This window comes from Protopterus annectens, chromosome 8.part0 (assembly GCF_019279795.1).
Source record: "Protopterus annectens isolate FY-2018-M chromosome 8.part0, PAN1.0, whole genome shotgun sequence".
Classification (NCBI taxonomy): Eukaryota; Metazoa; Chordata; order Ceratodontiformes; family Protopteridae; genus Protopterus; species Protopterus annectens.
The window spans coordinates 776,133,802-776,159,489 of NC_056741.1; the positions used below are offsets into that span (position 1 = coordinate 776,133,802).

Consider the following 25,688-nt stretch of genomic DNA (forward strand, 5'->3'; position numbering starts at 1 on the left):
CTAAGTAGGGAAATATGCAAAATGTTTGTTATTAGGTAATGCATTTTTATTTGTTCATTTTACTTTGATGTTTTTACTGTTACACTTCTGGTCTGTGGCTGATAAGGGTCCATCTTGAGTTCTTCTACTATCCTAGTCAAATACATAAAATAAATAATGCAAAATCTTACAGTAGCAACATCAATGAAGATACGGCAGATGTGCTGCAACTCCAAAAAATATAACCTCCATACAGCAATCACTGGATCAAGATCTAGTTATTAGAGAAGTTGTATTACACTTGTTATAATAACCAAATAATGCTGCAGACATAATGTTTCAGTTAAACATTTCTTGAAACACACAGAATTAAAGATATTATTTTATGTGTGTGTGTGTGTGTGTATATATATATATATATATATATATATATGGGTTCACTTTATAACATCGAAATACTGAAATGTCGAATTTCAGTATCTCGAAGCTATAAAGTCGAATAAAATAGCGAACGTTAATAATTTGGCGTATGTCGAAAATATGTAGAATTCGTGGTTATGGCGCTATGTAATGTCGGGTTTGTGTTTTGTTGGTGCGGGTGCCATGTTTGGATGTAGGTGTTATGTCAGGTAAGTGAGTGTTTTGTAAGGGTTTTGAGTGGGAGTTAGAGTGTGTGTGAGATTGGACAATGTGTGTGTGTGAGCTTTTGTGTTGTGTTTGTGTGATTTCGGAGTTAGTATATATAAGTATGGGGTGTGGGGTGCAGTCCATGACATGCAGGGTGGCTTGCTCCCCTGCTTATGTGTGTGTGAGTTGTGTATGTGTGTTGTTTTTTTGCTTATGTTGTGATGTGGGTGTTGTGTTGTATGTTTAGTGTAGTGTGTGCGGTGTTTTCGGTTATGTGGTTTCGCGGTTTTTGTTTGTCGGTGTTTTGTGGATTCGGTTTTATAGTCTCGAGATACTGAAATTCGATATTGCAACATTTCGAGGTTATAAAGTGAATCCATATATATATATGTATGTATATATATATATATATATATATATATATATATATATATATCATAGTTTTAAATTAAGGTTTGCACATTTGTAAAAGTTAGTGATAAACTATGGCCTGTAGTGTATAGAAGCTGATCATGTATGTGGAACAATGTAAAGGGCACAGGGCTGCCTACAGAGTTCATGAGATGGGGTTCAAAGGGGTAATCAGCATCACTTGTTAAACACAGCAGACTTGTTTGGGGGAGGACAAGCTGTATGCATAGTGTGTGTATGTGTTGGCATGTATTCTGTATACATCACCATAAATGCCAACAAGGTCCTTATGGGAAATCACTGTGGAGAAAACAGACACAAAGGTCAGATGCATGCCAAATGTGGGAATCTTGAGAACTATGGGGATGCTGCACACTCATTTCAGTAATGATCCCATGTGCCTCAGAGAGGACTGTGGGCCAGGAGAAGCTTCTAAAGCCACACGATTGAAGTCTATGTCACCCAGTACCTTGCAAAAGTAAGCCATACAATAGAAGCCATGCATAGCAATGCCTCTCTCTTTTTCAGCTGTGGGGAAGCATATGTGCAGATTAACATGTAGCAGCATATCATTAAGAAACGTGTTGAATATCCATGAGGCAGATATCTGGGAAATATTCCTTATTTCTCCCGCTGGTCAACTAGAATAGGAAAAGCTTGCAGGTATTGGAAGGCCATATATTCCCTGAGAATCAGCATATGGGCAGAATGCTTAACCCAAGTTCTGGATGATATCCTTGTCCACTCTATGATAATCAACCATGTGGTCATCAATGAGGACAGAGTAGATCAAGCACTACCAGTAACACTAATGAGACCTAGATCTGTGATAGCACTCAACCCAGTCAATGTAGCTAATGTCTGGAATTTTTTAGTGCTGCTCATCACATACTTTTGCAACTTCAGCCAGGTATGTTAGCTGCTGCTTTGGGGGTTTTCCGTGCACTTTTTCCTTATATGGCACAATGGGCCATGATTCTGCTGACATCTATGAACTGCGACTTTTCTATCTACTTCATTTATATGTCTTCATGCACTCATTTCCCTACATGTTATCATTTGCATTTGCTTATGGACTTAATCACATATCCTAAGATCTATGAACTGGAAACATCCTGTGCATTGTGGAAGACTGTGTGCATGTATCTTGCATGCTATACAATTTTGTCTACTAATTCCAGTCAATGCATTTTTTTTATTTTATTTTATTTTACATTTGCTGAGTTGGTTCACTGATCCCAGCTGACCATTTGCCGATACTGTCTGGGTGAAGCATATCTCTCAACTGCCTGATTTTCATCTCACATTTTTGGTCTGTTCATCATAAAACTTGTAGTTTTCTGGATTTTGTGGCAAATCAGTGAGGATTGACTTCATTAAATAATGACAGGTATTTGAGTTTTAGACTTCATATCCATCAGAAAATGCATGGTAACACAACACAGTTTATTCTAGCAATTTTCTAAGCTTATAATAGCAGTATTTAAAGATTGCCCCTATTTTTAGGGCTTTGTCCCCCCATTATTTTTGCCTTTCTCCAGATTGTTTTTTGTGCTAAGAGGTTCAGAGCTATGGGGTGAAATAATTCTAAAAGAAGAAGAAAACAAAAAAGAGATCAGAGGCAGTAAGCTGTACTTATCAAAACCAGAACAGAAAGTAACAACATATAACAAAAAAAATGTACAGTAAGAATTAATAGATATTGCATCATTTATGAGAGAAATGCAAATTTTACTACTCACATGGTTATAGTTTAGGTTTACATCATGGCAGAAATGCTATGAAGTAAAGAGATTCAGGGAAGGGGCTGATGGGAGAGCTAGGAGGTGCTAGTAGTTGACGAGAGTAATGTTAGAGGCTCAGAGGCACTTATGTGGTATGGCCTGCTGTGAGGTAAGTACGCTTTGATTTGGTGTGGAGGAATTTTTTTTAAGTTCAGCTCTGAAGTCTACTTGACCAAATTGGAGACAATCCAAATTTCACTGAACACATTGGTTATGGGGGATTTCAATAAACCCACCATCAACTGGGAAACCTAGGCTAGCTCTAACTGGCTCGTGCAAAAGTTCCTTGACTTTGTTAATTCAAATACTCTGGAAATAATTGTCCATACCATGACAAGAGGAACAAATATTCTAGATCTGATCCTCACCAACATGTCAAACAGATGCACTGCCACAACTGTCAGATGCTCATTAGTTAAAACTGACCACAAATCAGTCACTTTCATGTTGGCACTTACACCAGAACTCACAAAGGGTGAAATCAGACTAAAAAACTCACCAAAGCAAACTATACCCTCCTAGGTGAAAGTATAAATGCATTCCAAACCCCACCCCAAACTGGAAGTCGTAACTATGCTGAAGCTTACACTAAAGCCCTGTACAATCACTTGCATAAATGTATAAACTCGACTGTACTAGAAAGAATCAAAGCCAGAGCCCCAAGTAAAAACAAGGTACTATGGTGAACATACACCCTCAACAAACTTTATAATAAATGCAAAAAGTTGCTGTCCAAGAAAACAAAGGCAAGGCCACAACAATGGAAAAACACCATCCTCAGCCTCAACAGGCAAATAAGACAACTTGTTAAATCCTCCAAGGGCTCCTTTGAGAGAAACTTAGCAAGTATAACCATAAGGCCTTTTACAGCTACATACGTAACCTAAAGGGTAGGCCAATAGTTTCACACACACTGACCTCACAGAGATAGCAAACTTGCTAAAGGACAGGTTTGGTGAAGATTTCACTCCCTTATCTCTTCCTAACCAATGTCCTAAGCTCATCTGATGCTTGCAATATGTTCCAATTTTTCTTAAAGATATCACAAAAGATATTGACATTACTTGAGTATGTCAATGGAACTCTTATGTTATTGTAGTTAGTATGTTGACTCATGCTGTGGACATCTACACAATCTGAAAAATATGGTCTAACCTTTGCATCTCTTTCCTTAAGACATTGATTAATACAATAATCTAGCTTTTTTGCTGAATATCCCCTAGACAGAAGTTCATATTTCAGCTACTGTAAGGCCACTACCATCTAAATATCATTGTTATGTAGCCTCATGATCCTAAGGACCTGCCCTCTCACAACATTCCTAGAAACATGCCTAGGATACATACTGTTGTTGTGTAAGAGAGCATTCTTTCTTGTTGATTTCCTATATAAACTTGTATGTACAGACTCAGGATCTGCTTTCTTTAGAATCAAAGGGTAGAATCTTTTGTGGTATCTTTAAGAAAAATTGGAGCATATTACAAGCATCAGATGAGCTTAGGACATTAGTGAGAGACAGACCCAATTTTTCTTTTAGAAATAATTTATCATTAAACAGACAACTTTGTTATAGACCCTATAAACGTATGACACTTGCTGACTCACAGAGATTAGGGACTTATTCATGCAGACATTGTTTTGCCTGTAGTTATATTCACACAGGGTTTAGTTACAGACATCCAAAGGAAGGCTTTTTGATTGAATGTAAGTTCTATGCTGATTGTAAAACCCGCAATATAGTTATTTTAACTACTCTGTGCTATGTCATGCGTTTTATATTGGGAAGACCAATCACTCTTTTAAAGAGCGTATTTTGGAACGTTGGGGATATTAGGAATGGAAAAGAGAATAATGCCTGGCAAAATATGTTATGAATAATGGGTTACAACATATGTTCAGATTTTTCATGCTTTAAGTTTTTACTGAGAATATTAGAGGAGGTGACATAAAAAACAGGACTGAGTCAGCCAAACAGAAGTGGATTCTTCAGTTTGGAGCTGATAAATCATCAGGCATTAGTGATGCTGTTACACTGAAACCATTTCTTCCAGCACGTAAATTGAAACATTAATATGTAGAGTGGTTATCATGTTATTTTTTATTTTTGTTTCTTAATGTTGTTCTTGTATTTTAAACTCCTTAGGTTTCTTGATTTGCTGCATAATTTTATTGGCTATTAGAAGCTGTTGTGTGTTGATAGGCTGTTGGATAGTATATCTGTTTGGTTAATTTTGGTAATGGCAGTCTGATGAAGCGATTTTATCATGAAAGTGCTTACTTTCTTAATTAAAAGCTTTTTCTGAGGTTGTGTGTTCCGGTGTTTTTCTGTGTTCTGGAGTTTATATATTTTTGCGCTTTACACCGGATTTATGCAAACACTCGCCTTGTTTTTTTTGTGTGTACTAAATAAAATTAATTGATTTTTACTCTTCATACTTCATTCTACATCTATTTTATATATTTCTAGGTGGGTGGTTTTGACTTGTCGTACCTTGGGAGCTCGCATTTTGTAACTGTGGTTTAACAGGCATAAATAGAAAGTAATAACACCATAAGTTGTATTAGTAAACTCTGTTCTTTCATATTTATCAGCAGCTCAGGTGTACCACAGAAATACCTCACTAAAAGAATCACAGGCCTAATGCAGATGCCCAATGCTGACCATCTGAAAAAACTCCAGCTATACTCTCTCACATATCGTCTACTCAGAGGCAATCTCTGCTTAACATACAAGGTCATGTCAAACCCAGAGCTGTTGGACATGCTACACTTAAAGAAATCCCAATCCCTCAGAGCCAGACACTTCAGGGATCTAAACCTTGTCTATCACAATGAACAAAACATGCTGGAGGGATAGGTTCCTGACCCAGAGACTCCCCAGACTCTGGAATAGACTGCCCATACATGTCAAGCAGAGCGCCTCTGTGGCCCTCTTCAAAAGGAACCTTGAAGATTGGATGGGAGATAGGAAATTCACCCTGGGGATCACGTCAGTTGTCCTGCTAGACAGGGGTCCAGGGAAGTAAATATTGTGGGAAGAAATACCACAGAGTTGTTAAGGCTAGGCTTGTATAGGCCCTAGGGCTGCTAGCCTAGTATCAACCTATGAACCTATGAACCTATGAGAGTTTAAAATGTTCACAGCATTGATGTACTTAGTATGAATCTGACCTAGATTTGATTTTGTTCAAAATAATAATAATAATAACAATAATAATATGGCACTGTATGGCTGTTGTGACAGAATAACACATAAAATACTTACAATATAGATATGATTTAAAATTTGACCTTATGCCGACAAGCAGCACCATAGAAATTGGAAAGATATTTTGACTTTCATTGCAAAGTTAAGTGACAAAGGGAACATAAGTATGAATAATGGTGCTAGGGTGATCAAATGATATTTTAATTTATAATTGAGAATCTTTCCTAGGCCAAATTCTACATCGCTACTTATTAATGTTTTTAACATGTTACCTTCAAAATTTTTTGCCATTTGAATATGACTGTGAAGTAAGAAGAATGAAATGGTTCTTGAAATTTGAAGTTACATGTCATGGCTGACAGAGAATGTCAGGTTAGGCTTCTCCCGCTCTCTCTCTCCCTCTCTCTCTCTATGTATATATGATACAACAAAGCAGAGATCATTGGTTCTTCACTTATAAAACATTTGCATATTGTGAATTTTACAGGTGTAGATGCAAAAATTGTACAATATACTGATCAGAATACAAATTTCAAAGCATGCAACTAAAAGCAGAGACTCAAAAAAGAAAGGTTTTCTATTGGTCTACCTGGCTTGTCTTATTTAGCCATCTTTTTTAGTACAATTATGGATGCCAAAAATGATTAGATACTTAACTTGGGTGGGTGGCCTTAACTTAGAATTTTCCGGGCTACGGAAGACATAAAGCTCAATATGACTGATTCAGTGACCCATCTGTGATCCTTTTACAGTGTTTGCTATAGGTACCTTTCATCATTGATTAGTTTGGCTAATACATCACTTTGATCACTACCATCTGTTAACATCCCTGCTACTCTTTTGTAGTCACATATGTACATGGAAACAGATTATACTGCCAACAGAGGTTGATAATGTAGTAGTCGAGTCTGCACGAGAGCTAGTGTGACACTGTTGGGACATGTCCAGCCATGGTCTGGGTTAGTGCAAATTAAATGTTACTTCAACTCTGATGTGACACAAGAAATGTGAATCACTGAATAGAACATGTTGCCACTAATTCATTTCTAACATATTTAAATTTGTTAGCAAGGTTTGTTCACTACAACTCAAAGATTCTTTACACTCATACCCGGTCTGTGTGTATCAGCCTTCCATCGTATATGAAAGGGTAAGTCTTGGCCTGTCATCAGATCACATCTGGACATATGATGCCCTGGTTATAGCCCCAGAAACTGTAATATTTAGAACTTCCTTCAAAAATGCCATAAACTTCTCACTCATGCATTTGTCTGTCATATATTTGCTTACTGTAAATATTTATATAGTTTATATTGTACCATTAGATAGGGCCGTGGCTGAATACTGCCACTTGATTATACCACCAACCCGGTTAGCAAACAGACAGATACATGCATTCATTAAAACACTATCTTGTCTAATTTTTTATATGCTGCTTTTTAGTGGACTCTTCTGTGTGAGGTTAGTTAAATAAACTTCTAAAAAAGAAATTGGTCATAATAGGTCATAAGAGCCATTCATGTTCGTGTATATCAAGATCACCCTGAGACCATTAACATGCATTTTAATGACTACTAGCTACTTAAAATGGCTGATATAATTCAGCAGTTTTAGCTTATAGCCCATTACCATAAGGTGTCAAAGTAAGACGTAAAAAAATTGCTTACATCCAAATTGTGTAATGAGTGAGGGTACACAGTGAAGGCGTCAGCCAGGAATTATTGTCTAACATCTAAAGTTGCACATGTATAGCACATTAATAACTAAACAACAAATGAATTTGGATTCCTTGCCCTCTCTGCTATTATTTAAGAATTTAACTGATATTAGTAATCACTGCTGAGGTACAGAAATGTAGTATTAACATACATTAAAATACCTCTTGTCAGATATTTTCTGAAAGGATTCTAGTCAGTTTATTGGTTACACCAATTGCATGCCAGATTAATAAATGATAGTTATCAACCAAGTGAACATTGCTGGCCTAGTAGATAGTGTCAAAGCTACATCTGATATACTGATACATTGAATACCTACCTACCTGTGTGCAGAAAATGTTGCTTACATGATTTGATTTTCTTAAAAGATGTGGCGGTCAGGTTTATACAGCACTCTCCACTTTTTGGAAGGTACTACAGTTTATAATTTGAACTGAACACCTAGCATAGTCAGACAATACGGTGGTCCTACACAAACATTTACTGTTTTGTGATTTTGGTATACCACCAAAATGTAAGAGTCTTTCTCTGAAATACTCTTTAACATTCTTAAAGAAATGACCCAGTCTTTGCAGGGAACGCAGTTTTCATTCTCATTCCTGAAAACACACAGAAGAGGACTGTAATAAGTGAAAATATGATTAATGTGCCAAAGACAAATATGGTGATTGTTTACTAGAATAAACTGTAGGGTGAGAAACGACCATAAAGTGTATTTGTGAAAGTCTTTTAAAATTACGAGATGCAGAGTGCAGATGAGAGTAAAGTTCACTCCAAATGCCTTAATACTTATTATCAGGAACCAGAGCCTGATAAAAGCATTCATTAGTTCTGATTAGTCTGGATTTAAACCAGAACATTTTCCAAATTTGAGTACAAACAGCAAATCACCTGCCTAATGACACAAAATGATGTTCAGATTCATTATATATAAATTGAAGTGCAGTCTGTATTTTAATTGTGTATGAGGACTGTCAGTTCCTAGCAATGTTAGCCACCTTATTAATTGTGTCAGTGATACAAATGACCTCTGATCTGATCTCATACATAACTTTATGACTATGATATGAAATATTCAGTCTCTGGTCAGTTTTCATTCCTGATTAAACATAATGGGTTATTCCTGCAGTACATATAAGACAAGAACTTGGAAAGGAAGTATACACATCCAGTCTGCTCATGATCCTAGCTTCTAGGCTGCCTGCATATGAAGCTTTACTCATCAGCTCTGCACTTCCTGCTAATACACAGCAGTCATAGATTGTAGCATCATGTTTTATCTCTGCTGTACTGTGTTGCTTTCAGCTGTCATTTATGGCAGGTAATCTCTTTTTTTCAATCAAAACTCATAATAGATTTGGAGGACTCCAATTGAAAATAAATGTATGCCTCAAGGACTCTCTGTTGGTTGAGCTATCGGACATTGAATGGCTTTGCCACACTATCAGACTCAAGCACACCAAAAATGTGCAGACCCATGAGGGCATACTATTACAAGTGTGCCATCAGACTCAGGCACTCTGAAAATTACACCAGGACACTAAAGGCAGTCTTCAGAAAGCGTGTAATCATGTGAAAATGCATTCCGAAAATTAGAAAAAATCAATAAGAATCCATGAAAACAGATTGCACAATGTACAATACAAACTTAATGCAACAGTTTAATAGTTACTACTCAACATTTCTTTTAATCAAACAAATTTTGAGTAGATTGTATACAAAGGATAACTGGACAGACAAAACATGAGTGTACCACTAAACATTTTAATAATCATAATAATTTTAAATACACTACTGAATAGTCAACATTATACTATTACTAGCTATGAGAGTTATGTGAAAGTACAATCCAAAGTACAATCATAATCATTTTGAATGTTCAGATCTTTTATTTAACTATATTTTGATATCTCTGTGTTTTCTTGATGAAATGGTCGTATCTGGAATATTCAGCCACTGACTATTTCAGCACAGTCGTTTACCTACTTAATTCCATTAGTTTGAACAAAAAAGAGGGACTGCTTAGCTTTCAAAATGTATCACAGACATAAAAACAAGTCTAGATAAAGTGCAGACAGTACTGTCTTTTCTTATCCAATCTTCCTTATCCAGATTTCAATTCAAACAGGTCTTAAAGGTTGAAGGCAATAATAAGACATTCTTTAATTACATCAGAAATCTGAAAGGGAAAATAGTGACTGTGACATGTTGTGATTGGCCAGTGACAGGGTCTAGTGAATGTACTTGCAGAAAGAAATTTATGACCCTGTTTGCCTATGGAAACTTCTTTTTGAATTTATGTTCAAACAGAATAGATAGAAAATGGAGAGATAGATTAATGGACAATCCTAATCATATAACAACCATGCTCTGTAGACTAGTTATGAATACCTATTGTTAAACCATGTGTCACATTTATTTGCTAATTAGCATTGTTATTTATTGTAAAAGTTTTTTTTTTTTACATTGAAGATGCTTGCAGTTCAATATCTGACATCACCTACAAGTCACACGGCTCACTCCCTTTTATACTAAAGCATCTATAGAGACTTTGAATTTATCACTTACTCGGTATGTGATAACCCTATTCACCAAAGATATTTTGCATGCCCCCAACATAGAATATGCTTCTAATTTTAAATACACTACTGAATAGTCAACATTATACTATTACTAGCTATGAGAGTTATGTGAAAGTACAATCCAAAGTACAATCATAATCATTTTGAATGTTCAGATCTTTTATTTAACTATATTTTGATATCTCTGTGTTTTCTTGATGAAATGGTCGTATCTGGAATATTCAGCCACTGACTATTTCAGCACAGTCGTTTACCTACTTAATTCCATTAGTTTGAACAAAAAAGAGGGACTGCTTAGCTTTCAAAATGTATCACAGACATAAAAACAAGTCTAGATAAAGTGCAGACAGTACTGTCTTTTCTTATCCAATCTTCCTTTATCCAGATTTCAATTCAAACAGGTCTTAAAGGTTGAAGGCAATAATAAGACATTCTTTAATTACATCAGAAATCTGAAAGGGAAAATAGTGACTGTGACATGTTGTGATTGGCCAGTGACAGGGTCTAGTGAATGTACTTGCAGAAAGAAATTTATGACCCTGTTTGTCTATGGAAACTTCTTTTTGAATTTATGTTCAAACAATTCTATATTTGTTGTATAATATCTTGTTTAATTGTTTCTCAATATTCTAACCACTGCATGCTCCATCAATTAAAAAAACTCTGACTTTTACTCCTTTTATATGTTCTATGCTCTTTGTAGAAAATAGCTATGTTTGTACAATTGTTTTATTATTTTGATTATTTTTATAATTTTTTACTATGTAATTGGAGCTTTTCGCCCGGGCATCCGCTGAAAATGGTTACCTTGTGTCCAGTCAGACTAACCCAGTAAAGAAATAGAAAATAAAAATAAATAAAAATACATGACTATGCTCTGTAGACAAGAGATGACATCCCTCACATAACTAGACATGATAACTGCTGCCATAAGTAAAATGACAAAGTTAAATAACATGGAAACATATAATATTCCTGTTAGTTTCCTACATATCATATTAAACAAATGTTAACATATTAGCATCTCCCTGATCTATGGTACCAGGTTACAGTTGTACCAGTTTAGAAAGTGTGGGGAGGAGAAGGAAATCAAACCCAAACAATTTCAGGCACATCAACAACTGGCATTGTATGTAAAATGACGGAACAACTCATAATGTAGCTTGTCCAACATGAGACAGGGGGCCTACTTCTGTAACATATGGAACAGAATAGGTATGCTAAAAGTAGATCTTTCTTTTGAATCTTGTGGCATTCCTTGATGAAGTAACAACAGCACTCGATGAACAGCTGACATGCATACTGCTTACCTTGACCTGGCTAAGACTTTGATACAATTTAGGAAATAACTGATGCAAACACTAAATGTAATCGATATGTAATTCAATCAGTAGAACTTTGGTAAAGCAACAGAATGCAGCAACTGAGTTGGGGGGGGTTACCTGTCTATCCAAGCAGGGGATACTGGTAGTGTTACAGGGATCTTGGGCCATGGACAGCAAAATATGATAATAACTTCAAACTGGGTAATATATTTACTTCAGTAAAATATATTGACGTTCTTCACACTTGTTGCAACAGTACTTACCTCAGCCTTAATGTCACTAAATATAGTAACATGAAACTTGGAAAAGGTAGACATAAATTATGATTAAAAATAAATGATCAGAAAAAAAATGACACCATCATAATAGCCTTGATCCATGGGAGTCTACCAGGAAAAGTGTATTCTGCAACCTGCATAATTCTAAAAGGCATATCTAGTAACTCTATGGATCAGACTTATTAGAGTGCTACTGTTCCTTTCACAAAGCACAAAGCAACATACCTCTCAACAACCCCTGGTTTTGAAGAAAGACTGTATTTTACCCATTTTTTGCCTTGTTGCTCATACATTTTTTGACCTTTTGGTAAATCATTGAGGATTGCAGTCAATAAATGATACTCATTAAAGGCTGATATTTCTTATTGTTCAAAAATGCATGTTGAAGCAAAACCTTTTATTATTCTGTTAACATTCTAAGTGAATTACAGTAATATTTATAAACCGTCCTTGATTTTTGGGCATTTGCCTCACATTATGTTTGGCTTTATCCAGAGTTATGAGCCAACCAAAAGAATGCAAAAAGGTACAGCAATTTCTAATGAGAAAGGTCATATGACTGGAAAACTTGAACTATTCAGAAAGGTTTGCGGAACTGTCATTATATTTTGTGTCTTGTAGATTACTAAGATGTGACCACTGATTGGTCTATAAGGCAAAGTTTGACTTCGTTTTCTTTGAAAGCCTATGCCTAGAATGCAGTGCTGGGGAAGCTAACACCAAACTGGGAACCTTATACTAAAAACAAATAAACTATACAAAAAGGACAGATATATTACAAAACACATTCTAAGATTATGGGAAAAGCTCTCCCTACAGTTAGAAGGAGTAAGTCATCACCTTTTTTTTTCAAAATAATATTGATATATTACTTCTTGGAGGCCAGTAGGTTGCAAGCTTGAATATCTGAAAGGTTAAAAATTGATTCAGCATGCTGATGATTCAACCATCTAGCAGACATTTGGTCTAGAGTACACTCTGAACTACATGCAATATTCAGAAACAGTTATCCTGTTTTTGACTTTCATTTAATGCCAATAAAAAAAATCCATGTTTTTTAATCTGTAAACTGCAAACCCACCCATTGTAATCATCCCATTAATTCTTTAATGCTTCTTGACATTTTTGTCAAAGAAAAAAAAAACATTTCCACAAAGCCTTTACTTTTTAGCTTTGACAATCAGCTTAAATCTGACAAACATTTTAACACTGTTGTCATTAAAACATGTCAAAAAAGGGTCTATATTATAAAATCGAATGTTTAGGTTGTAGAACACCTAAACATCGACACCTAAACAGTGAATGCTAAAAACTGCGAACGGACACTTCTGCAAATTTTTTCACAGGGAAAAAAATTTGCTTGGCCGTCATCAGAAATTTGCCCTTTTCCCTAGTGTAGAGCAATTTCGAAGTTGGTATATTTAGTTAGGGGGAGTGTGGGGGTTTGAAGGTTTGTTCTCCTGTCCGCCGGCCAAGTGAATTTTTTCCCTGTGAAAAAATTTGCGGAAGTGGCAGTTCGCGCTTTTCAGCTTTTGCCATTTAGGTGTCGCCGTTTAGGTGTTCAACAACCTAAACATTCAGTTTTATAATATAGACCCTCAAAAATAGCTGGCTTTACAGTGCCAGAGTTCACTTGTCTCCAAAGACTCATCAAATCACTGCTACTGTAAATATTATGATTTTTACTCTTATTCACAACTGGTTAACATTAGGTGATGTCCATACTGATAAATTTACAGCTAAAATGCACAAGCCATCTCTAGTAACCACAGCAATTAAGTTCAAAAATGTCCATTTTACTGTATATTATGGTAAAACAAAAATAAATACAAAACTATTGCCCCATTAGCTTGATGAGTCTGATATGCAAAGGTATGGAATGCATCATCATGGACCTAATAAACAAGGATATAGCTCACAACTTGTAAGCCCAACACAGCTCAACGAGTCAGGAACCACGATAGTACTGCAGTTAGTTTCTTTTATTAAAAAAACATGCACCAACGATGACACTATTAGTTGAGCGCTTTCATCTAGTGAATCTAGATTTCTTCAGAACATCATCTATATAGGGAATCTCCAAACTCTGGATCCTATACAGTTTGGTTTTGTGAAGGTTAGATCATGCCTGCTCAACTGGGTCGACTTTTTTGAGTCAGTCACCAGAAATGTGGATGAAGGCAAGGTGGTTCATACAGCCTACCTTGATCTGGCCAAGGCCTTTGATACCATTCCCCACTCAGGAATCATAAAAAAAACTCACTAAGCTAGGCATCAACCCCTATATCACAAGGTGGGTTGCAAACTTGCTCACAGATAGAACCCACAGTGTGAAAGTAGTTGTAGTCAGACTGCAGACCCACAGGGTTCGGTCCTGGGTCCTCTCCTGTTTGGTATCTACTTTTCTGAAGTCCAGGCCAACACAAAGGGACTTTGGCTGACAAAGTCCAAAGATGATTGCAAGTTGGGACCTATTATTAACTGCCCAAGTGATGTTGACATCCTACAGAAAGGCTGCACTGACACCAACGACTGGTGTCAGAACCATGGCTTTAAGCTCAATGCCAAAAAATATGTCATCATCCCCCTTGGGAAAAAAACAGTTCCCTTGAATTACCACATAGATGGCAGTCCACTCAACATGGCGTTATAAGAGATCTGGGAACACTGTTAGATTTTATGAATATAAATCTGAAATTAATTATTGAATAAAGAAAAAACTCACTGCCAGGTGAAGCACTCTCCTTAGTAACAATAAATCAGCAACAAAAAATTAGTGAGTGCACCATGGGTTGAAGCCTGAAAGCAAGTTTATCAAATAAATCCAGTAGGTCTTGAATGAAGCGTTGGGTAACAACGCGAAAGCACTCACAACTAGCTACTTTCTGCAGTTTTATTCTTTGCAATAAACGAAGATTTTAAAGAAGACCTACTGGATTTATTTGATAAACTTGCTTTCAGGCTTCAACCCATGGTGCACTCACTAATTTTTTGTTGCTGAAATTAATTATGTTGTAAATATGCTGAAAGAAAAGGCTTGCTTAAATGCAGAAACAAAGTTTAAGTAATATGTGATCAGCAGTCATACTAAATGACCATGGCTTGGAAAAGGAATCTGCTGAATGGACATTCTTCCCTTACAGACTCAAAACAGGATGTATGCAAGAGCAAAAATACATAATCTGCTTTTAAAGAATGGACATTTTTCCCTTACAGACTCAAACAGGATGTATGCAAGAACAAAAATGCAAAATCTGCTTTTAAAGAACAATGACATGTTATTCTGCATGGAAAAACAGGATGGCACAAGACAGGATAAGCAATTCTCCAAATAGAATACAGAACAATGTGTTTCCTCAAAATATGTTTTTCTACATGGACATCAGGACACTGTTACAGGATATTCACACTGTCAGAAAAGCTGGTCTCTTACAAGACATTGTTAAACAAGGAAGCTTAGTATTGTTTCTACAGGACTAAAACTGTATATAAAGAGCTGTATAAATCCAGCTATGTGAGAGGTTTAGTAGGGACACAAGTCCCAAGGTAAATGTTATATCTCTCACATCATCTGTACTATATGAGAAGTAAAGTTGGAACAGTACTTTTAAGCTGCAACGTTTGTCCAGTTTTATTTATTATAAAAGTTATTGGTTACTGCTCTTAAAGACAAGTGCTGCAAAGTATATTCTCTTATCAGTGTATATTCCGCAAGTTTCTGTATGCAACAGACTGTGAATGCAAATATAATCAGACTTTGAATTTTAGCAGAATCCAGCCAGCAAGACTGAGTGTCTTAAGAACACTGCAGATCCATCAGAGCAAGCAGTAAGCAGAGAGAGCTCAAAATATTTTTTCAATGGCGAGCCAGGCAGGAGTGACTAGCACCATATAATTTTTCAATGGCAAGCTAGCCTGCATTTGAACCTACAATCTGCATTCAAACACAGAAGGAGTGATGGTAAGCCCTGCAGAGGGTCACTTCAGTTAAATTGCAGTAACTAACATTTGTACGTATGTGTAAATCCTAAACAGAAGTATTCCAGTTTATGCAGCTTGCAGTAGTAAAGTTTTTTAGACGTCTACAATCCGGAGTGAGACTAGTTCAAGAAATTCGCAGTGCCATAAATTCTTCAAGAAAAGGGGGATATCCACTAGCCCATCAGTCCACTGCCTGTTGTGCTTTCCCAGCTTCTCAAGTGACTTTGAAAAATTTCCAGCCATCTGCAACAACAGCCTAACCACCTGTTTTCTTGCTCACTGGTAAGACTTTTTTCTACGTCACATTTTTTAGTATGGTTGCTATTCGACAGTATGGATATTTTCATGCATAATTTAAGCAAATGTAAAAAAATGCTATGTTGGTATACACAGCACATTAGTAAATGTAAAACCTTATTAGGGCAGGTTGATAGTAAGGCATTATGCAAATGTATTACAATATTTGACTGGTATCTCATAGAAAACCATGTGAAATATGACAAATGTTTATTGTGTGATTCAACAAAAACTGCATTTTGTGTATTATGTCATAAAATAATATTGCATCATATTGCTAAAAAATAGACTGTAAAGACAGATCTGAAGAATTAACTAAGGGTAAAGTGTTTCCATTACATTCTGATGTTGAACAGTTATGTCCTGTCACCACATGCGAGTCAAATCAGTTACTGATAGAACCCCTAGTACATTTTGTTACAAAGGAATGTAGTAAACTTCTAAAAGACAGACACAATGAGTTCAGGAAGCTTAGACAAGTTATACATACATCTTTTCAAAAGTGCATAGGAGTTTCAAATTCAGCAGAACAGCTTACTAAAGAATGTCAGAAAGACCATGCAACATTACTAGAAATTCAACAGCAGTTGCAGGATAAAGGAAATAAATTAGCTGAACTGACAGAGACTGGGAACTTCCTACATACACAGCTAATCTGTGCAAAAGAAATATATTTTATAATATGTTTATGTTTTGAAAATGGTTAAACATACATGGTAGGATGGTAGGATCTGATGTCTGGACAAATCATTCTTAAATGTTTTACTTTCATTCAGTTAAAGCAAGACATCTATCAGTACTACAGTAAAGTAAAGCATATGAATGCCATTCATTAGCACAGTCAAAAGGTAAACAAAACTGTTCTAGTGTATAAAATTAAATAAAAATAGATGAGTAAAAATTTAAAGTCACAAGACATGACATGCGTGTATAAAGATATACATATACAAGACAGACATGCATGTGTGTTCTTTTCATCTAGAGTACATCTGTTACAATACACAAGAATAACAGGCAGACAACAGCAAATATAAATAATATAAATATAAATGTGTTGGTTAAGCTAATATCTATTTGTTTTTTGTAACACCAAACAGTTAAAGTTCTGAATTTTAAAAATGAATAAAATCACAGATGGTATTAGTCAAACAGTTTTTGTAAAATTAATTGCAGGACAGTTAAATAGATAAAAAAAAAAATACTGAAATCCATGTAAGGTAATTGTAAAATGATGTTGATTTATGTAGTATAAATGCATAGTTATGCAAATCACAATCACATTAAAGGAAAAATGCTAAAAGAATTAACTATAGTTTACAGAGTATGAAATGTGAGCTAAGACCTTCCTAGACTGAATGAATAGTTACAGGAAATGCTGGAAAGATAAGATAAACAACAAGACTGATTGCCAGGCAAGTAGCTTGAGTTTTTCTAAAGCATCATTGTTATTAAAACATAATTGTTAAAATGTTTACAGGCAACACTATTTGGTAATTGTAATAAAATGCCACAATTGTGCATAGATGTCACTGATAATCTGTTTGCAAGTAAATGTTAAAAGGACAAAAAAAAACTCAGTTGCATCAAGTACAGCCAGCAAATGGGCTATAGTATATATATATATATATATATATACAGTTCAAAACAATTGTGCAGGAGGGTGTAAATACCTACTAGAGGTAATATACAGTGAAAGCTTTATTTAGTAACCTAATAAAATAAATGTATAACCATAGTGTTAGACTGACATACATTCTATTCTCACAGCATAGGGCAGGTAAACAGTGCTGAAGTACTACAGGGGGAGGGGCACTTTCTCAGTTTTACACTGACTGTATAAGCAATACTACACAAGGGTCTGAAATAAAGCTACAGAAAAATAAACAACAAGGGTCTGAAATAAAGCTACATAAAAATAAATAATAAGGGTCTAAAATAAAGCTACAGGAAAAAAATATCTCATTCCTTCTTGACAATACTCTTTTAGGGAGAGGGAAAAACAGGTATTAGTGTATTAGAAATACTGGTAAACTGGATTAAACCTGACAGGATAAGATATTTTACAAGTTGTTAATTGCTATCATAATGGTTATTATTGTATTGTTTAGTATTAAATTGTATTTACAACCTGTTAAACTGTAAAGCTATACAAGAGATGGTTTAAAAAACAAGACATGGCTTAAAATTGATTATAGCTATACAAGGGAGAATAAAGATATGCAATAGCAAGACTGGTCACTATTTTTAATATGTTTTTGGCAAAACAATGTTGGTATAAAAAAGCATGAATATTTTTAATTGCTGAGTATGTAGTTTAAAATAACAGGACATATGGATATGGTATCAGTTCCACTAGATATTTCTAAAGAGACAAACATTTTCCAAGATTTTGCTTAATATTAATGTTATTAAATCTGTAAGATTAGACTAAATGTACTTTATAGTCTTTGTATGTACAAATGCAGAAGAATTCAGTACAAATTAAATGAATGTCTAGGAATAAATACGTGTGAAAAAACATATTTAAAGAAAACAATGGGTCCAGGGTACCTACTAGATTGAAATGCATAAATAGCAAACAGTCTGTGTAAATACATACTGTACAGAATACATTGTAGCAGTTCAAAGACATGACCACAATGTTATGGTTAAAATGACATTGAAATTGTGTGTTTTCAGTAGTGTATAAATGCTTGCAGTAGCACATAGTTATTGTCTCATAGTTAATTTAACAAATGACATTGAAATTGTGTGTTTTCAGTAGTGTATAAATGCTTGCAGTAGCGCATAGTTATTGTCTCATAGTTAATTTAACAGCTGCAAAGAGTTAATGAAATTCTATGATTGCAAAAGAATAAATTGATCAAGTTAAAAAAAATAAATAAATAATAATAACATTAAAGCAGACACAGCTCATAACTGATAAAATATTTTCACAGAATGGTCTGCAAAAGAAAAAGTTGTTAAATACATTCAGTTTTGGTAGTAATACTTTAATATCATTGTATTAACTATGTAAAATTGCATTTTGATTTGTTGTATCAAACTAAAGGTTTGTTTCTTGTGTTTTCTATATAAAATGTATTGAGTATGTTTAAAAACAGAGGGAATTGTTAGATTTTATGAATATAAATCTGAAATTAATTATGTTGTAAATATGCTGAAAGAAAAGGCTTGCTTAAATGCAGAAACAAAGTTTAAATAATATGTGATCAGCAGTCATACTAAATGACCATGGCTTGGAAAAGGAATCTGCTGAATGGACATTCTTCCCTTACAGACTCAAAACAGGATGTATGCAAGAGCAAAAATACAAAATCTGCTTTTAAAGAATGGACATTTTTCCCTTACAGACTCAAACAGGATGTATGCAAGAACAAAAATGCAAAATCTGCTTTTAAAGAGCAATGACATGTTATTCTGCATGGAAAAACAGGATGGCACAAGACAGGATAAGCAATTCTCCAAATAGAATACAGAACAATGTGTTTCCTCAAAAATATGTTTTTCTACATGGACATCAGGACACTGTTACAGGATATTCACACTGTCAGAAAAGCTGGTCTCTTACAAGACATTGTTAAACAAGGAAGCTTAGTATTGTTTCTACAGGACTAAAACTGTATATAAAGAGCTGTATAAATCCAGCTATGTGAGAGGTTTGGTAGGGACACAAGTCCCAAGGTAAATGTTATATCTCTCACATCATCTGTACTATATGAGAAGTAAAGTTGGAACAGTACTTTTAAGCTGCAACATTTGTCCAGTTTTATTTATTATAAAAGTTATTGGTTACTGCTCTTAATGACAAGTGCTGCAAAGTATATTCTCTCATCAGTGTATATTCTGCAAGTTTCTGTATGCAACAGACTGTGAATGCAAATATAATCAGACTTTGAATTTTAGCAGAATCCAGCCAGCAAGACTGAGTGTCTTAAGAACACAGCAGATCCATCACAGCAAGCAGTAAGCAGAGAGAGCTCAAAATATTTTTTCAAACACAGGTTGACAGCAACCTCACTTTTGACCACCACGTTGCCACTGTGGTCAGAAAGTCCTTCTATGTGACCCATCACATTACTAAGGGTTTTGCATCCAGGAAGAAAGAGGTCATTGTCTCCCTCTACTCTTCCCTCATTAGGCCAGTCATCAAATACAATGCCTCATTTGGCATGTTCCTCACTAGACACCTGCAACAACTGGAGAAGCCACAAAAGTACCTCACAAAGAAGATCCTAGACCTTAAACACTTGTCCTATATGGACAGACTCAAAAAACTCCAACTATTCTCTGTCTCATATTGCCTACTTAGAGGCGATCTCTGCTTGACTTACAAAGTGTTGTCTGACCCAGCTCTGTTAGAAATGCTGCATCTAAAGAGATCCCAATCCCTCCACACCACACGCTTCAGAGACCTCAACCTCATTACCACAATCAACAAAACATGCTGGACGGACAGGTTCATAACCCAGAGACTGTCCATGCTCTGGAACAGACTTCCCATACATGTCAAGCAGAACACCTCACTGGCCCTCTTCAAGAGAAATCTTGATGAGTGGATGGGAAATAGAAAGTTCACCCCAGGGATAACTCCAGTGGTTCTACTCGACAGAGGCACTGGGAACTAAGGTCCGGTGGCACAATGCCAGGGTAATCCTATGCGCTAGGCTTGTAAAGGCTCCAGGGCCATTAGCCTAGTACACACCTATGAACCCATGAACCTAAAAGCTTTCACATCAAATTTTGTTTTAGCATTATGTGTAATAAAAGTAGAATTTTTGAAATTAATTAATGTGCTTACTTGAGCTGGTTTGAATGCGTTGGTTTGGTGAAACTGTAACCTGCTTGTAAGCTATGTTATTCAGATTTGTTATATTTGCAGATAGCCTTCGTTCATAAACCACCATGGCTCCTTACTTTGTTGCATAAGACTCAGGTGGCACAAATCCCAGCACATCCCCAGGTTGTCAACTATTAATATCTTATTTGTTCCCAAATCCAGAAATCATTTTCAGAAGCCAAGCATCCTGTTTTCATTGGCAAATTATGTAATGGTCTAGCCCCTCTTTTCAGGCAGACATGCCTCAGATTAATTCATAGGTTCACAGGCACCAACTAGGCATGCAGTCTGGATGACTAATGAGAGCCAGTGAAACAACAACATACTTGAGAATTATTAGATGCCCCAGTCAAAGAAAGCCATAGTACATATCAAAGGGGTGAACTTATGAACACCATTGCAATGATTGAGACTGATCCTAAAGGTAGCTGAACTGTTACTTTGCTTGACATGTAGTGAAAGCCTATTCTATAAGAAGTGGTTGTACTGGCTTAGATATTGTCATACCAGTAGGTCTTATTCATGTGCCAATTAAGGTTAAGGTCCTTGGTTTGAGTGTGCCTGATATTATTAGTCTTGCATAGATGAATGATTTCAAGCAGGGCAGGATCTTTCAGCATGCAGAAGGCTATGTATAGATTCCCACAAAGGAGGGTGTATGAGATAGAACACAGTTCTTCTTCTTCTTTTTCCCAGTTAGGGGTCGCCACAGTGGATCACCTGTCCGGTCATGATTGGCAGTGGAGTTTTACGATGTTGAGTTTCCAGCCCAGCCCCAAACCTTCCACAGCAGGCACATGCACTCACGCCTAGGGTCAATTTAGAGTGTCCAATCCACCTACAGCATGTCTTTGGGATGTGGGAGGAAACCGGAGCAGCTGGAGGAAACCCACGTGACCACAGGAAGACATGCAGACCCCACACAGAAGGCACCCCAGCCAAGGATCGAACCAGAGAACCTCTTGCTCTGAGGTGGCAATGCTAACCGCTGCACCACTGCAGCCACCCATGAGATAGAACACAGTTAAAAGGCTTTTAATGGATCAGTGCAGCTTAGGGAGTTCAGCCCAATAGTTTTCTTGGTATGGAATACTAGAGGCTTTCTAGATGAGCAAGATGTTTGGAGAAGTGCAAGCAGAAGAAGGCACTGTACTTATGGTATGTCTGATGAGGGATATGTAAACATAAAATATAAGTTCCTTTATTCCTACAGGAAATGCCTCTGGAAATTAACTTTGCCAGACAGAATGACTTCTTGACTGTGACTAAAACATGGTAAGTCCAAGGACAATTCATTGTTGATTAAGTTACCAACATCTCTGACAGAAATAATAATTTTATGGGGGGGTGTCCAGAATATAGCATGAACTAGGGAAATATTAGTTCCCAAATAAAACCAGTCTGCTCTTTCACATTGACTTGAGCCTGTAGTCGGTACACCAGTCATTAGCACAGTCAATCCTTTCTTGGAATAAATATGAGTATCCATGGGGAGTCTATGATGGCACTCAGTTTGCAGTCTTCATCATACTCAGCTATGGCCTTTTGACTCGCCCTTTGACATTGGAAAGTAGATAGTAAAGAACTGGAGGCCTAGGACAGAGCCCTGAAGGATACTGCTAGTAATGCTCTTTTGAGTCAAAGAGGTACATTCAGGTTGTCATGTACTGATCCCTTACTTAATGATGATTCCAAAAAAAAAAAAATGGGAAGTCAAGCATGGAATAGTTTACCTCCTGTTCTCAGGCAGACCCCATTTACTCTTACTTTGTGCACATATACTCATAGGTAAGTACCAGGATAGCTCCTTGTGCAGGCCATTTTAAGCCTAGACAATTTCCCTTGAAGTTAAGAATCAAACCCTGTACCCTGTGTCTTTGAGGTAAACATGTTAACCATTATGCCAACCCCCACCCCCTCAAAACTTCTACTCACAAAACTACAAGTCCCCATTTACAGGTTAAAGCAAGGTAACAATCACATTGACAATTTTGCAGCTGAAATGTACAAGTCAACTTAAGTACCTATTGCAATTAAGTTCAAAAATTGTATTTATTTAGTTTTCATTTTATAACCAGGATTGTTAGACTGGCAAGGGGAATCTCTTTTCAGTGGAGGCCTGGGGAGAAAAGATTCACGTGACAAATAACTGTTGCAATATACTATACAAGCTTTACAAAGCAAATAGCGATAGTAATATATATTAAAAGTATACAGGCTAAAAATATATGAACAAAACATAACCTGCAAGTCTTTACATATAGAATGTGTGTCTTTATACATGTGTAAAAAATATGCATACATACTTCTTATAGCTCCTTGTGTTGCATAACTTCATTTGGGTGATAGCAAGTGCACATGTTATACTGGGGATGAACACAGTCAGATTGAGGATTGTTTAAAGTGTTGTTAAATATCTTCTATAAAAGTTCATAGTCAAATTTTAATTTTATTGCACATAATGGTAAAACAAAATTAAACACAGAAGCCTTTTCAGTAAATGTTGTTTTAACATTAGCCCAGAAGGGATGGACACAGTGGTATAGTGGTTAGTGCTGTTGCATCAAAGCAAGAGGTTCTCTGGCTCGATTCTCAGGTTGTGTGCCTTCTGTGTGGAGTCTGCATGTTCTTCCTGTGTTCATGCGGGCTTCCTCCATATACTCCAGTTTCCTCCCACATTCCAAAGACATGCAGTAGGTGGATTGGACACTCTAAATTGGCCCTAGGTCTGAGTGTGTGGTGTACCTTCTGAGGAGGTTTGGGCATTGTACTAGCAACCTGATACCATAAAACCCGTACCTGCTACAGAAACAATGAGTGCTGTAGAATGCTCCTTGGCTGATGTGTTGAATGCATGGGAGTGGACCCAGGATTAGCCCAGAAGAAGATAGGTGTTTTTGAATACTGCATGCAGTCTCTGTAAGTCATTTGGTTATCCAGTAGGCAAAGCAGGAGTTACCATTAAGTTGGTTGAGCTTGTTTATAATACCTGCATGGGAAATTGCATTGAAGACCTTAGTCTCTATATAGGTGTTGTAGACATAGTGTATCATGAAGAAGATGATTAAATGGAGTAAATAGAATCCATATTTACTAAAACTATATTAATTTAGATCAAGGGACTGAAGGTTTCCTTTGCTATCATTAATAGGTTCAACTATTATACGCTTCATGCCTTTACAGCTGATACTAGTCAGACTTATGGGTCTCTATCTGGATCAGTGATAGAACCACCTTTTTGCAGTCTTACCCCATGACAGTTCTCCAAATGTCTAGTATAAAACTAGCATGCAGAGAGGCTAAAATTGAACGGGTTTAGAGGTATAGGTACTAGAAAAGGGTGAATTTATGATTTCTCATTCAATAGCCCAAGTTACACTTAAAAGGAGTTAGGCAGGGACTTTATTTCACAGGATGGGGAGCCTGTTCCAGACAATGTGAATTCTCTGTAATACATATCTGTGTCTCCAACATGTCCTATTTATATCGCAAGCAAAATTTAGGTCTTTGATCTAGTAGTTTTGATGTTGTTTTCTTTGCGGATGTACAAAAGGTTCATTAGAGTAGGGTCCAAGGATGTCTTGTAAGCCAGGCATAGATCATTTCTCAGTAGTCTGTAGGACATGGAGTATAGAAATAGGACTGTGAGGTGATCCACTAAGAACATTGTGTCTGTGCCCTGTATTCTTAGTGTAAGAAACCTTTGTAAAAGTTCCATATGCAGCAGGTAACTGATCAGGTACAAACCGAAGGGGGATTATACTCTATGATGATACTGATGAAGGCCAAGTATAGTGGCATAATGAACTCCCTGGACCTAGATACCATACCCTTACTTATATATTGGGCAACATAGAAGGATTGGCTTACTATCTTGGACATATGTCAGTTTAAGGCAAAGTTACTATCTACATGAGTTCCCAGATCCCTAACTAGTGAGTCAACTCTTAAGAGGTATTTTATCAATGATGTAGTTTTTGAAGATGTTTTTTGGGAAAAATGGTCCAGAATTAATATGCCATTTGACCATATCAGGCAGAAAGAGGAATAGTCATCTCTTCCCCATATCTGAAGTTACCAGATGGACTTCTTTCGGAAGGCCTTCTAATACAAGAAGCTTCTCTCAATACAGGATTTGGTATAAACTGCCCTGGAATCCTTTGTAATCTCTCTGGGGACTGAAGAGATTTGCATAAACACCAAATCCAGGATTGGGCTGTTGAATAGACTGGAAGAATATTCAAGAGGTCATCACATTAACAGTGTGGTGTAAGAACAGACTATTAGGCCTGAAAATTTGGAAATATAAGAGAATTTAGGTACAGGCAACATGAAATCTGTTGGCTAGAATGGGACAACAGAGGGATTACTGACAAGTAGGATTTCATTCTCGGTCTTTTAATCTGAATGCCCTTTCGATTTTGCTTGACAAATTTGGGCTGCTCTTTCAAGAAAGGTGGAAGGTCTTTCAACTCTGGCATGTTATATAAGTCTAGTGGAGAGCACAGCGCAACTGTGCGAGTATCCACCTCAGTTCTATTCCATCAAAAAATGGTGAAGACATAGTGCCCATGCATCTTAGAAATTTGAATATTTAGGAAGTGTAAAAAAAAGGAGAAATTGCTCTCTATATAGAGGAAATCAACTATGTACAAGTT

The 25,688-nt window shown here is 36.3% G+C and overlaps 1 protein-coding gene across 1 annotated transcript in view; it reads left to right on the forward strand.

The window, feature by feature from the left end:
* CRB1 (crumbs cell polarity complex component 1) overlaps positions 1-25,688 on the forward strand; it is an 856,806-nt gene that overhangs the window by 757,185 nt on the left and 73,933 nt on the right. The window lies entirely within an intron of this gene.